This window comes from Leptidea sinapis, chromosome 21 (genome assembly GCF_905404315.1).
Source record: "Leptidea sinapis chromosome 21, ilLepSina1.1, whole genome shotgun sequence".
Classification (NCBI taxonomy): Eukaryota; Metazoa; Arthropoda; class Insecta; order Lepidoptera; family Pieridae; genus Leptidea; species Leptidea sinapis.
In genome coordinates this window covers 13,430,698-13,445,956 of record NC_066285.1, presented here as the reverse complement: position 1 = coordinate 13,445,956, position 15,259 = coordinate 13,430,698, and the positions used below count along the sequence as shown (strand labels likewise).

The 15,259-nt window shown below is 35.9% G+C and overlaps 1 protein-coding gene across 2 annotated transcripts in view; it reads right to left on the bottom strand.

The window, feature by feature from the left end:
• The window catches only part of LOC126970565 (LIM domain only protein 3-like), a 64,130-nt gene extending 49,136 nt beyond the window's left edge, over nt 1–14,994 (bottom strand). For both annotated transcript variants that reach the window (XM_050816542.1, XM_050816543.1), the window contains exon 1: nt 14,687–14,994. The gene's annotated coding sequence lies outside the window, so the exon portion shown is untranslated. The remainder of the gene's footprint in view (nt 1–14,686) is intronic.
• Between the last annotated feature and the right edge of the window lie 265 nt (nt 14,995–15,259).

Below are 15,259 nucleotides of genomic sequence, written 5' to 3'. Positions count from 1 at the left end.
CTGCTCTCTAGATAAGAATATAAATAATAAAAACACGCGACCTAATTGGTTTACAATCTTAATGAGAATTAATATCATAAGCTTTAAACAACATTTCTCAAGTTGGAGGTAACATTATCGGCACTTAAAGCCTTAATTGGTTCCTGTATGCTTAATCCGATTAATGGTTGTTTTTGCCGAGGATATCCAACACAGTCCGGTTCCCACTTATATCGATAATAATTCTGATTGACATCAAACTTGTCGCGTTGTCTTTGCCCATAAATGTTGAGCTCATTAGCTGAATAATATTATAGCTTAATGACCGCTCATTATGTTTATTGGAAACATAATTTATATGTTTTACATTAATTTCATTCATTGGCAACGAAATAGTTACATAATCTAGAAATTTACTTGCGACAAAATGTTAATATCTCGATTAGTGTGGCAACTTGACAATCAATTGTTATTAATTATCGATAGCGACCCGTTGTGTGCACCGCGGTCATATTGGAGGACACACATACTCCTCTCTGGTACTCCATGACAGCTGTGATCACATTACTTATGCAATGCTGTAATGTGTCCATATGACGTCAAGACACAAACCGCTGTACCGAGGGTAATGACGGCTGCAGCTCGTGAGCCTGATAAAGAATGGAAGGAAGATAACTTTTAAGGTTCGCTCGAAAGATCAACGAAGAGCATGCTGATACAAGAGTGATCTGGAATAGAGGGAATACCCCAAAAGAACAACTTTTTAGCAATGAACGCACAAGCTGTTGTTTTCTTATGGTTAAACTGGAATGAGCTAGAAAAGGCTCAGTTTCGGAGGACATTCCCGCAACACTAGAGGGGGAATACTATCAGGCCAGCTTGAGTTATTACTTTTTTCTCTAGAAATAACGGTCGTGTAGCACCTTGCTCACCCAGAGTCGACTTGGATTCGAAAAAAGAACCCAGTAGATCAGCTTTCTCTTTTGCGTCATGTGCCAGCAAGTCATCCTGGCACCGGAATGATTTCCGTGGTGAGCCTTGTCGAGTGAACAACTCAACAATAGCTCTTTTTAGAGACCTGGAGGCATGTTATAGTATTTTTTAAGTTCACTGGTGATTTCATCCTAAGATAGCATCGCCATAACCCAAGCCACAGGACCACATCAGCATAACAATAAGCATCTCTTCCCAGTCTACCGAACTCTACTGCCACACGCTGATAATAGTACCTAATATTACCTATATTATGCCTATATTATTACGTATCGTTGTATGCAACCAAATTAACGGCCGTTTTCAATAACCTATCTATCCATGGTTTAACTTACTAGAGGTAGACAAATCTATCCTTTTACGCTTTCTTACATTTCAATAACCTATCGACATAGAGAATTGGACTATAACTATGGATAGATAAGATCTTGTCATTAAACGGTGACAGCAATGTATCCGTAACTAGAGATACGTTGTTGAAAACGGCCGTAAGACAATGCCAAATCATTGTCATCACGTCTCGCGCAGTACCAGTGAGTAGATCATTACCAATTACAAAAATTGATTCATTTACAATTTCATAAGAAAAACCCTTTACTAATAAAACAAGTAAGTAATCAAATTTTTTATCCCCATGTGAAAATATCAATTTAATATAGTGCATTAATAAAAATGGATTGGCTATTAGGCGAGATAAGCCACCGCAATCCATTATCGCTTCTGTTAATTGAAAATTACTTTCTTCCATTACCGAACCAAAAACGTGGCGATTAACTGTGAATCACTTAACGAGTAACATCGGGCCATCGCCGGCGTTCAATTAAAAACCCTCGTCGACTGAGCCGGATGTCGAGCTTCAGCCGACATCGACGGAGACTCCATCTCGTACACATGGAGTAAGGAAAGGACTCTCTCGCGTGCACAAACTTTTAATTAAATATTCAGCCGTTTCGTAATTAAGACGTGATTCAATTGGACTCGGCGGAGCTTCGTGACTCGAAACAAATTCGAGCCTGGATGACGATTATAATTGTTTTAATACCAACAAGGTTGTGTAATGTTTCTCGGAACATTCTGTAAGTCAATAATATTAAAATACCTCGCTTAAGTGATAATACTTAAAGGTAACGTAGAACGTCATATTTTTTATGAAAAACTTTTCATCATGACTATAATTGTTAAAGATTTTTTTAATTTTAAGTTAATTTAATTCAAATAGTCAGAAAAAGCTATGAAATTCGTAAAACTTCTTAAATTTACTATCATAGCTGTATAACATGAAACTTACTAAAAGTCATAATTTATAAAATTAATAAAAGATATAGAGATAAAATAAACACATATTAAGAATATTAAGAGCTATATACAGACTACCTAAGATTATTTAAAAAAAAATTGAAGCAATCGAAACTCATAATTTCTGGTCACAAATTTACTAATTATAGATTACTTAAAACTTTAATTTGATGCTTATCTGTCGCCTTAAGTACTTAACCGTATTTTAAAAACTTAAAAGCTTTTAAGATATATAATTATCGACACTAGAAAGCTTTCAGAATAACAATTTGAACACGTCCACCCACTCGTGGGTTCCTGAACTCTGAGTTACAAGCTACGGGAGGTTATCACAACAATCATAAGTAATGAACCAGTTTTATCGAATTTAATGAACCGTCAAAGTCGGTATATATGCGTTTAATAAAAGTTAGAAAACCAATTCAATATATGTCTTAGTTATCTCTGAGTAATCCTCGCAGTCCCGCTGTAATCTCCTAGACATTTAATTTTGCCGTTTTAAATGAATCGCTGAGCTCGTATCCCGTCCGACATCCTTGCAGCGATTCACTCGTTCCGGACACATTCTGGAGGAAAATCATCTGCAAAATTCCAATAGCTGAATGCTAATGTCCAAATTCATGATATATTGAGTAGAGGGTCGTATCTCAAACGCGTCTGTTTATGAGATATTTCATAACGTGCATCATGCCTTGGTCGTTCATCATCGGGAACTTATATCTGGGGAGCGAATGCTCTCACAGATGTACCTTTAAGAAATGTCACTTTATTTCTATATTGAACATCAACGAACGAGCATAGGGCTCACTTGACGGTAAAGGATCCCGCCCATTAAAACGTTCCGTCGATCGAGTTAATAATTAACTTCGAGTAGGAGCAGCCCCGACCGGGACCCCAGCAATGACGGCAACGTTTACACGTCATGTGAAACAGTTAGTTATTCGATGCACGGAGTGTTAAATATAAGTTAAATTGACACAATCGTACACTAATAACCTGGACACAAACTAGGCACAGTCAGTAGGATGGGTGCAAAACAAAAAACCATTAAATCTATTGATCTGATGCGATCAAGCTTTACAGTGTCACTGGCCTAATCTGAAGATTGCTTAAAAATCGAACCGGAGCGTTCCGGATGAGAAGCAGCAGCCCTAACCATTGGGCCACCGACGCACCAAACACGTAATATTAACATTTAAATTTATAACAAATCAATACATAATCGAATATTGATCCAGCGACCGGCCGCGCGACTATAGAGAGGCCTCGTGGTTGTCAAATAAATAATGAAATAATATTTGTATAAGTAATAAATATAGTCGAGGAGTGCGCTACGTTATAGCTTCATTTATGAAGAATTCAAAGCATGAAACAAATAATAAATTAAAAAGGTTTATTAAAAATGTCTGCAGAAAGTCTTAATAAGCTACTGCAGATTATCTTAACGAGGAGACAGCTTGGGATTGATTATCGCTAGTAATTACACAGTATGCCGGATAGATTATGGGTACAACCACAACGGCGTCTATTTCTGCCGTGAAGCAGTGATATGTAAGTATTACTGTTTTTCGGTCTGAAGGGTGCCGTAGGTAGTGAAATTACTGGAAAATGAGACTTAACATCTTATGTCTCAAGATGACGAGCGCAATTGTAGTGTCGCTCAGAATTTTTGGGTTTTTCAAGAATCCTAAACGGCACTTCATTGTAATGGGCAGGGCGTATCAAGTGTCATCAGCTAAACATCCTATTGGTCTCGTCCCTTATTGTCAAAAGGAAAACGTTTTCCTTTCACTTGTACCATGACAAGTTCAATGAGTTCTAGCTTTTCATTATGAGCTAAAGATTATCAGATGACAATTGAGCAGTGTTTCATTGCTCTTTCAGGATGGAATCATTAAGTGCGGTTAACAATCCATTTGAAAGAAAATAGCGGGCCAAAAGGGCGTTAATCTTTTAACAATACCTTTGTTTCAGTTCACTACATGAAATTAACAATTAAGTTTCAACAATATTGGAATTCACGTGTCTGTTTGGCATAATAAATTGAAAACATACAAAGTGTAACCAATTTAGGTTAAAAGAGAAATTAGCGTGCTAGTGTTAACGTAACTCACAAATTTATTTAGCGTCGCTAACAGCCGGGGAACTCTATTTTAGCAAAACCTTAACGCCTTTGCCGCATTAGCTTTTGACAAGAACGTGACAAATGTTTACAGTTGTTTACTTGGCACTTAACGGAAGTCGAAATCAAAAGTACCCATCAATATAAAGACAGATATGCAGCCGCACGAAACGGCACGTCTACCTCTAAGTTGGTAGTAACATATTCATCATCGTATTTTTTTGACTTAGTGCATCTTAATATAAATAAATTATCAAACGTTGTATGAAGAAAAACCGAATTTAAAATACATGGTACATATTAATTAATGATTTTAATTTGATTGAGTTGAATTAATGATTTAGAATTAATTGAATTCAAATTCAAATTCAAATATTTTTATTCAAAATAGGATTTATAATCACTTATTGAACGTCAAAATCTACCACCCTTAGAATAGAATAGAATTGAATTAATGATTATGATAAAAGCAATTCTTTTATGTACTAAAACATATTTTTGTATCTTTCCAAAATGGCTCAGGAACGGAAGATTTGCGTTTTTTTTAATGTTCTGTTTTTGTTAATATTATGTTATAGCAATGTTGAAGAGACAGCTTACGGGTCAAATTAAATTTTTAGGAGATTTTTTTTCATCATCTTCAATTATGAATTAATAAATTTTATAAAAACTGAGCTTTTTTAAGAATTGTCATTTGTAATACATTTATTTTTGTTCTCTTTGGGGCACATTTTGCCCATCTCCTTTGAATAATATCATCTTTAGCTACTTATAAATAATTTAATCGTCAGTCATATTGGAATACCCCTCGGAAGCTCGGAACTCGTTATTATATGGTATTATATGCAGTGCCACATCGCCACATCGCCAGCTCACTTACTCTATAAACAGCCTTCCGTATTTTTCAATCAGAGAGCTGTCAAACCGTTCTGACACCCTCATCCTATTGGCTCGCGTTCGCCGAGCACCGAAATTGGTTTTCTACATTCAATCCATACAAAGTTTAATGTTATTCGTTTGTGATATCACGGGGATGCCGCCGATGTTTACCGACGCGCCAAATCATATTGGATTTGCAAACTTTTGTTGGCGGACTTTATTTCATTTCACTGTTAGTTCAGGCCCGAGAATATCATTTTAGATATTGTCTTGTGCGGTTGCTTTCTTATTCTGTGCTTTATAAATAAAAAATATATAAATCCAGTGTCTGACATTAATGGGGATTACTTCATGGAGTGCAGTTTAGTCCAACTTGACATTAGGATAGTTTTTATTTCGATATAGGACCGATAAATATTTTAATTTCCAATATTTGCTTTGTATGGACATATCTGCTGTGAAACAATTTCATTATAACAACAGGGAACATATTTTAGGATATAATTCATAAAAAACAGTATTTTATTTATTAACATCATCTGTCGGGTCTGCGGTATAATATAAGAAGGCTGTTTCGTTTATGAAGATATTTGAATATTTACGGAGTATAACACCGCCGCCCTATGAAGACTGAGATATCCTCATAGTAATTAACCAAACCGAGACTCAGGAGTATGTAGCCATGCCAACTCCGAACAAGACAGAATGTCACACTTACAGGGGCAGTACGAAAGTAGCTAACGTAACAAGTATATATTGTGCTACGTTCACAAAACAAAGCTCACTTATTAAACACTTAGTCTTTCATAAACAAAACAAATTTATGGGCGTTATTGTGCAAAAAATGAGCAAAGCCGCGGTGTTAAGAATAAGTAAATTTATAAATGCCGCCTCCATTAAGTTGTAAGCGCTCAACGTCAGAGAAGCTCAGTGTGCGGCGTGTTTGAGTGTTGGTTACAAATTAACAATGGCGGTATCAGGCGGAGTGGCTGCCGGGCGCCGGCTGGTGGCTCAGCGGCAGTGGAGGCGATCGCGATGGATGAAGCGCGGCTGGGAGCGTTTATAAATGGAAGCCAGAGCTACCTGAGCTTAATACACCACTGTTTCCGGTTCATTTCCGGGCGCCGCACGGTTTGCCGGATATTGCTTTTAAGGTTGTGCCGCACGCCATTGCTTTGCAAATCGCTATAGGCAATTATTTTTATGCAAATATATAATTCAATGAGCACTATAAATAGTAATACATAACTCTGTACGGTCTGAGGAAACGTTTGTGTTGTGTTCTAAATAAAAAGATCGTCTTCTTACGTCTTAACATTTTCCAAAAACTAAATTGAAAATAATATCGATTTTAGTTGAAGTTAATTAGTACCAATTTAAATACTTCTGTTACATACTATTTTAATTATAACTTAAATTGGATCAATGTGGCGCGCCAATCAAGTATAACGTCAATATATTATGCGTGATTGAGTACGGCTTAAAACACTTTAATTAAAATATGCCGCATGGTATTGTATACTTTAGTAGTAATTGCATGACATGTAGGAATATAGATATGTTTGTATATTACGCAGCGTGGACTTGTGACCGGGACCCGGGTACAAGTAGAGATTATTATTACTAAATATGCTTTGATGTTCAAAAACTGCAGCCATTTATATAGCTATGGTTAAGACTAATTTATTGGAAAAGTCAGTGGTGGAAACTGAATGCTGTCATTAGAATTGATAAAAATATAACTACAAAACTAGTGATGCACAAAGATGCATATTATTTGTATCGTGTGGTTAATAATATCGGTACACTGTAGAGAGCTTCACGACACTTGGACGCCATTGGCGCGGCCGCACATATTTCATTAAATCGTTTCCATTAGTTAAAGTAGATTTCGATGTTTACGTCAAACGCAGAAGCGATAATATGGCAGTTTATTATATTTATACAAACGTAATGGCGGAGGTGGACGCGTGTGTTCATTTAATAAAGATAGCGCGCCATGTGTCCGTTCTACTCTACTATGATAATTTGTTATGGAAGTTATTTACTTTATAGCCTCATCCGTGAGTGTCTACAATGACAGATAACTTTGATGGATATTTTCTTTTACATTTAACACATGTATACAAACAGAGCGTCGATCATAGAGTCCGCAGACAACGGAACGTAAGCTGGGTCGCTACTGGCGCCGCACCAGCTCGGTGGAAACTAACAGAATCACGTTATGGGTGAACGAAGGCAACCAGAAATAATACAAAATCAATTGAGTTCGATTCAAAATTAATAATAATAGATAAGCTGTCACTTTTCAATTGAATAGCAAAATATTTACAGTCAGTTTCCTCAATGATAATTTGATCATGAATTATATTTCTGTAAGTACCTTTAGGTATTGAAATCCAATAACCATAAACAAGTTAATTATACATAGTTGTCAAATAATTTATCTTTATCTAACAAATGATAATCTGAGATAAACTAATACTTTCATATATTTTCCTCTTGATATTGCAAGGGGTATTAAAAATGCATATTACATTATACACACACGTCACCAGTGTCATGTGTAGGTAGATACCTCTACCTACCTACTATAATGTATTCAAGATTATAGAACTGCATTTTGTATCTCCATTAATATTAATATCGCAATTCAATTAAAATGAAAACAGAGTATTCCTATTAAAATTCAACATATAATCTTAATAGCTTATCTTAATTAAGATAAGACTGAATCATACTTTAAACAGTGGTTGTAATTTAACTAGGGATGGGTGTGGTTTTTATAAATTTGTAGTTGTTAAGTTAAATAGCTTTCTCGATTCAATTCCATGAACGATTATATAACAATATGAACTTATAAGGACCTCTGTTGAGAGGAACACTTTTAAGTTACTTCGTCATTTGAGAGTTCATTATTTCGTTTTTTTTTGTTGTTATGTCGTCAACACACTCCGTCAGCGATCTTCTTACAATAGCGGTCTACGAAACACAGACTGACACTCAGACGGACGGGCAGCGGACTCTTGGTAACAGGTTGCCCTGTGGTCCTTTGGATAAGGAGACAGAAAAATGGACCCCTCAGAATTGTTTCAGTGTCTGTTAACACAATATTTGTTAGTAGTTATTAAAATTAATTTAATATAATGTTTGCAATTAATTGCAGCAGTTTTTTGAAGTAGTAAAAAATCTATTTTCAAATGAATACAATAAACGAGCAAGGCTATTTAAAGCTAATATTTTAAACCAAACTTATAATTATATTATATTATTTTATAAAATAATTTGCACAATTAAAGGGCACGTAATCTTAGAGAGAGAAATGAGTTCCTAAGAAGCTTCGCAAGTGGTCGGAAAACTGTCACTAAGTCACTGAGGGCCGATTTTTCAATCCTCAGTTAAACAACTAGATAAGAGAAATTCGACGGATAGCGAAGTTTCGAATTTTTCAACAGACAGAAGTTATCGAACGAATTAAGACTATATCGGGTTCATATAAAAATAAATAAGATTCATTTTTGTGAAAAACGAGTGAATTAGGAAGGAAGTTAGTCAAATGAATCAGGATCGTGTTGGAAGACCTCTTAGCAAAAACACGTTATAAAAATGCAACGTGGACTTTCAAGTTTGGCGGAGACGTTTGATTACAAGTTATGATCGGTTTTAGAAGACATGGCCAGCTACACAAATTACACGAAGACATCAAGTCACTAAAGAGATGTCTAGAAAAAGCAATGACTGAATTACCAACAGAGACATTTTGCTAATATAAAGAATCGTGGTGAAACAGATAAAGGCTTGCATTAAAGTTAAAGGTAGTTTTTGATAATTTTAATAAGAATATGGTTGGGATTGGTTTAATAAAATACTTTGAATATTTTCAATCCTCTATTGCAGCATAAATTACTGTTACATTATGTTTGTATATAAATTGATATTAGAAGACTGCCGCGTCACTTCAATTCAATTCATGATCTTTCTATCGTTCCTGGGCATCACAACATTGCGGCCGCGGCCGACGTTTCAAATTCAGAAAAATTAATTTTTGCTATGCTGCGAGCATGACGTCATAGTCGCATACGACCTTATGTAACTGTACCAAGGTAGTACTAGACGTCGCGACAACGGATCACTTTGATGTTTATTACTGTCGAGATTTCTTTTTAAACTTGTTTTGACTTTTGCAATACTTTTAATTAAATAGTAAAAAATCACACTCATACATCCAAAAAATCCAGATTTGGAGACAACATCATAAGAAATAGACAAATATTAAGCGATACTTAAAGAAATGTCATATACCATACTAATAATTATATAAATTACAACTGCAGACAATGTGAGTCACATTATTAACCTGAATTAGCGTAACGGACTCGAGTAGGTAACCCGTAAGTAGATTACAATAACTCCGAGCGTCATAACCGTAGGGCTATTCGCCCTTCTATATGAAACCCCAGATCCCTTTTAATACGATAATGTGCCTCTATCTTTCGTCTGCAGTCACATACGACCCTCGCGTGCTAATTGAATTTAAGGAATAAAATCCAATCGCCCCGATTCTTTATTATTCAAGATCCAATTTGGATAAGGTCTGATCGGGGCAAGGAGGGCGGCAACCGGCGCGCGGCCAGTCGAGAATAAAATTAGATTTGTCACTCAAAACATAAGACTACCTTTAGTGGTCCTATGATACTATCGAGTTACAGTGACTACAGGTTTGAAGATATCAAATTGAACTTTGAATGGGAATGAGAGGATTGTATCAAATAGAATATAATATATTATGTCGCAGCTATATTGTCAAAGCCTCTTGATATTATAATTTAACGGTAGATTGTCAATCGACTTCATTTTTTACAATTTAACGGACTAGTTTTAGTGACATTGTAATGTCAGGGGTACATTATAGCGATATTGTAATAAATGACGTAGAGCCTTCTGATTGGTATATTTTTTTTAATTTTATGCAATTTGTTTTTAGTAATTTCGTTCTTCTTCCATTCGCTTAAGGGAACATAGTACAGGTGTCGGTTTGTTCCCAGATCAAGAGTTTCCTAAGCCAAGGTTTTCCTAAGCGGTTTAATTTGTGTTTTTCCTTCTTGATGTTAAAGTTCCTTTTGAAGTTCTCCTTTATATACTGGAATACGTCAGCTGTTTATTACTTTTTATGAAATATTTCATATATAAAACGATTTAACGAGCACCACCTTATAAATTATTTATTCACGAATATTACAGCTATTGTAAAATACTTTATGTAACTTGAAAGAGTGGCCGTTGAGTTTCTTTATATTATTTCACGAGCTCTATTTTTTCCGAATATATTATTTCAGATTCAGTTATTTTAATTAAATATTTTTAAATCGACGTATCAAAACCGCTTTGTTTGAGCCTATTTGAATAAAGTTTATTTCACTTTGACTTTGACAACCGATCATCATGAAATTTATCATTCAAGTATACCTGACGGGTGCAGAAAAGGATATAGAGAACATTTTTCTTTATTTTTTTGTATTGTTTTTGAAATCCAAGTGTTCGCTGTGCAAAACTATGATTTCAACAATCTGTTTGTTACTGCCGAGGTTCTGGAGGGAGCAGAGAACGTGGTGACAACCAACCACCACAGACTATGAATAATATTATTATTAAGAGTGCGCCTGATGACTCCACATTTCTGAACCCCATTATAAACAATGACAGCGAATAAACATTTTAAAGAAAAGCTCTCTTGTTAGCTGTCGGGCCCGGGCGAGCCAATTATAAGTGTTGGGGGTAGCGGAGCTCACTGGTCCAATTAGAGGCGCGCCGGCATCACGAAGGTGTCGTCGACAACACTGAGTGGCTTCCCGTAATTGTGTGACCCACTCCACTCCAAACACCTCCACTTCTTACAACGCACCACAACAATAGAGACAAGGTAGTAACCACGAGCACCCACTTGCAATATTCCTCGCAGTAATTGAGCTGTTCATTAAATTTTAACAATTGATCGCCACTCACGATACAATTAATGTGGTTGAGCGTTATCGCGGCGGGCTGGAGGCAAGCTCGCGTCCATGGCGGCGTCGCCACCCGCCGCCAGCCGCCGCCACTCGTTGTTTAATTACAACAATAGTGGTCCCTAATGAGAGTTTGCGCTAATAAGCGCTGCAGAATGTAATCAACATGCTTCGTTGCTCTAATGAGCTGAGTTTCTTGCAAAAACAAGCAAGCGTCGACGTTTTACTCAAGATTAATTAGTATTTGTGCCTACATCCAGATATATAGGAACATCCAGATATATAGGTACATCCAGATATATAGGAACATCCAGATATATAGGTACATCCAGATATATAGGTACATCCAGATATATAGGAACATCCAGATATATAGGTACATCCAGATATATAGGAACATCCAGATATATAGGTACATCCAGATATATAGGTACATCCAGATATATAGGTACATCCAGATATATAGGAACAGACTCCTTTAAGTAACAGCTGGCTCGGGACTCCAGGCTCATTATATAATATTAGAAGGAACAAACCTAATCATTTAAGACTTAACGTTATGTTTACGAATTATAAATTATGATTAAGGTAAAGTTATAAGAAGATACACAATTATTATTATTTAATGAATGAACCAGTTAACAACAACAAAGACTTCCACGGGAACGCTCTGTTAAGTCGCGTCTATTGACCACAAAGTGTACGAACCTGTAAACGTCGTTAACTTAAATAAGCACGTTTGATTACGTCGTAGCTAGCTACCCCATTAAAACTTAACGAGGGGCAACCCCGGGGAAAATAACTAACCCAATTTCCCTTTGCCGGGAAATCATTAAAAGTCTTAAAAGGGTCTTTTCATATATTTTTTTAGCCCGGAGCGTACGTGCAAATAAACACATTTTACATACATCGGCTAACAAACAATCCCACTAACGAGTCGCGGCGTGTCCGTTCTCTTCGCGGGCCGCTGTCGCTTGTAGCTTGTCCACAGCCCGCGTCCTCACCCGCAGTAGTGTGATACGGACGCCACGCTGTCCGCGCCTCGCTTACAATGTCGCTTCTCTTAATTGGAAAGATCTGCATGTTGTTACATTTTAAACTGCGTCGTTAGTTCCGGCTCCATCAGCTATATCACAAACTAACGGCGGTTAATAATTGGCGATATGGCGAAACTTAAGTGCAAGCACTAATTACTTTTCTCCGGTGAACAATAATAATGAACACGTATTAATTTAGTATTATGTTCATTAGCCGTATAAATTACAAAATAAATATAACCATTTGAAATGTTGATAAGAATTTTATTTAATTTAAGTAGATAATAATTTAATTACATATAATACATATTATTTTATTTTCGTAATTGTAATACGTATAAATGAAACATGTCGAGTTAAGTGTAAAGCTTCTAATTAATTATAACATCTACCAATTAGCCGTCTGTTTGCGTTCACTGTTTAATAAATGTATATGTGTGTGTATTAGTGTCGGATAGGATCCGATTCGAGACTCGTCGCCATTTGCCGACGCGGACGGATTCAAAATACACCGAATTCCTCGTAATTGTTGAGAGTATTATGGCACTGAACTTAATTGTTCTCGAGTTAATTAATTAAGCTTTTGTTTCAAACTAACAGCAAAGTGTAGAGTCGGCAATTCTAAATTGGATCTTGTAATTACCTCACCCTCCATTGTACAGACACAGCGCATTCTCAATTATATTTAGTTTAATTGATAATAAAGTATTTCTATATTGCTATGTTAATCGTTGTAGTAGAAAATTTTAATCGATCACACCAAAATAATAAGATTTCATTAAATTGCATAACTCGAAACATATTGCAATTAATTATAGATACAATATTGTATTCATTATTATGTTAATTATCAGAATCAACACAATTATGCTAATAATAATAATATCCTTTTCGCTGTACTATTCGTCGATCATAATTCATTAATGTAAATCTCAAAAGTTAATTGGTGTTAACTATTTATTACGCAGGGTAGTTGTTTAAAAAATTATATCAATTTAAATAATCAAGAGCTACTCATTTCTCTCACATTAACGTTAATCACTCGCTAATTCCGCCGCGCGGCTTCCTCCACACGTCGGTATTCCTTAACATAAGCTTTCTGTTCGTTACTACTCTTGACCTGCTCCTCTCATCGCTCCACTGATCAAGTAGACTCCTGTCAGGACCGCTCCAGCCTTCGCTTCTGAGATAGAACAAACAGACAGACAGACAGACAGACAGCCAGAAATGGTCCGGATGGAAGTGAACTTGATCTTGATAACGTAATAATACGAAGTACAAATATGTTTTATATAAATATATCATAGTATCTTGAAAATTACAATGTATGTGATTCTCCGGTAAATTTTGCTGACTTATCGCAATCCTTTAGTAGACTCGAACCAACTTTTCCAGATCGTTATACAGTTGACCGTGTCTCATTCAATACCCACACAATAAAGTGCTCAGCGTGCCCACATTTTGTTTTCTATAATATAAGCATCATATAACATTCAGAACTTTGCCTTTGTTTTGATAATATATACTTATTTATACAGACACATAAGTTTTATAATATGTATACATATTATGATAAAAGCACGTTGTGTTACACTATGTGTGTGTAATGAGGAGAAGAACCCTCCCTGGTGGTCTGGTGGGATGTGGCAGCGAGTCTTAATTAAGGCACAATCATTAAAACAAGAGAGTCGCGGCCCGTGGCTGGGCGACACCATCACATTATACATGAACACATGAGCTCGCATACGACGTCGTCTTAATCCTCTACAAACAAGCATACATTACTCTTTCATGAAGACACTCCACATATATTATACAAACCTATTTCTATATTTTAACCGACTCCTAATAAAGGGAGTTGTCAATTGGGTTGTCCTGTTTTTCCTTTTATTTTGTCAAGTTGTAAAATTTATTGTCATGTGAGCTTTACATGCGCACGGTACTTACTCATGAGGAAACTTAAATTATATTAGTCTCCAATAATTAATGTCATACATTTATGTATTTCTGAATTACAAACTATTAGTAATATGCTTGCCCATTTGCGAAATAACAAAAACTTTGAATGAAACAAAATTTAAGTCCATGTAAGTGAACATAAACTGTACCTACTCACAAGAAAGCATGGAGACAAGTGCGTGTTGAGTGTTTGACAGACAACAGCTGTTCGAGGAACTTGTAATTATTTATAATTATTGTACTTTATATAACAAGACATTCGTGTGCGTTTTGACTAATATATTGTTTATTTGTGTCTAGTGTTATATGTGTTAAGTCTGTTGAAATGACTTTAAATTTCACTAAAACAGGCAGAAACACTATTGAACACGTCATTTTTTAAAAACGTCATCTCTATAAAATATGCATTAGAAGCTTACCTTCGACAATTTCACCTGGATTCTTGTAGTTTTCTAATGACTGACGATACGTAAATAAAAAATCCAAAACACCTTAACATAAATCACTATTATTACACTACAACGTACAGTTTAATTTACACTAAAACGTCTAAAGAAGCCACTGAGCGTTATAATTCAATTGTTTTAAGATTTATTTATTCGATTTACGAGTAAAATACGGCACGTCGAAAAAGTTTGTGAGTCACTGTGTGCTGAGAGACACGTGCTGTCACAGTGACGATCGACTCCGGAATGAGCTAGAGTAGAGTAGAGTCGGTAGAGAGCGTTGGCGCGCGGAGTAGCGATGAATGTGAGCGCCCAGTGCACAGGAGAGGGCGGGCAGCGGGGTGGACCGGGAACACGGGAACAACACGCTAATATAAGCGGGGGGTCGGAACATGCTTTCATTTAAAAGTACTCTAACAATGCCTTCTCAGATTCCGTTTATATCAATTATTGATTCATAAACAAACTTCTTTAACTTAACAATATGAGCCACACTACTCTGAGTTCCTTGCTATAGTTTATCCTTTATTTTATGTACCTAAATGT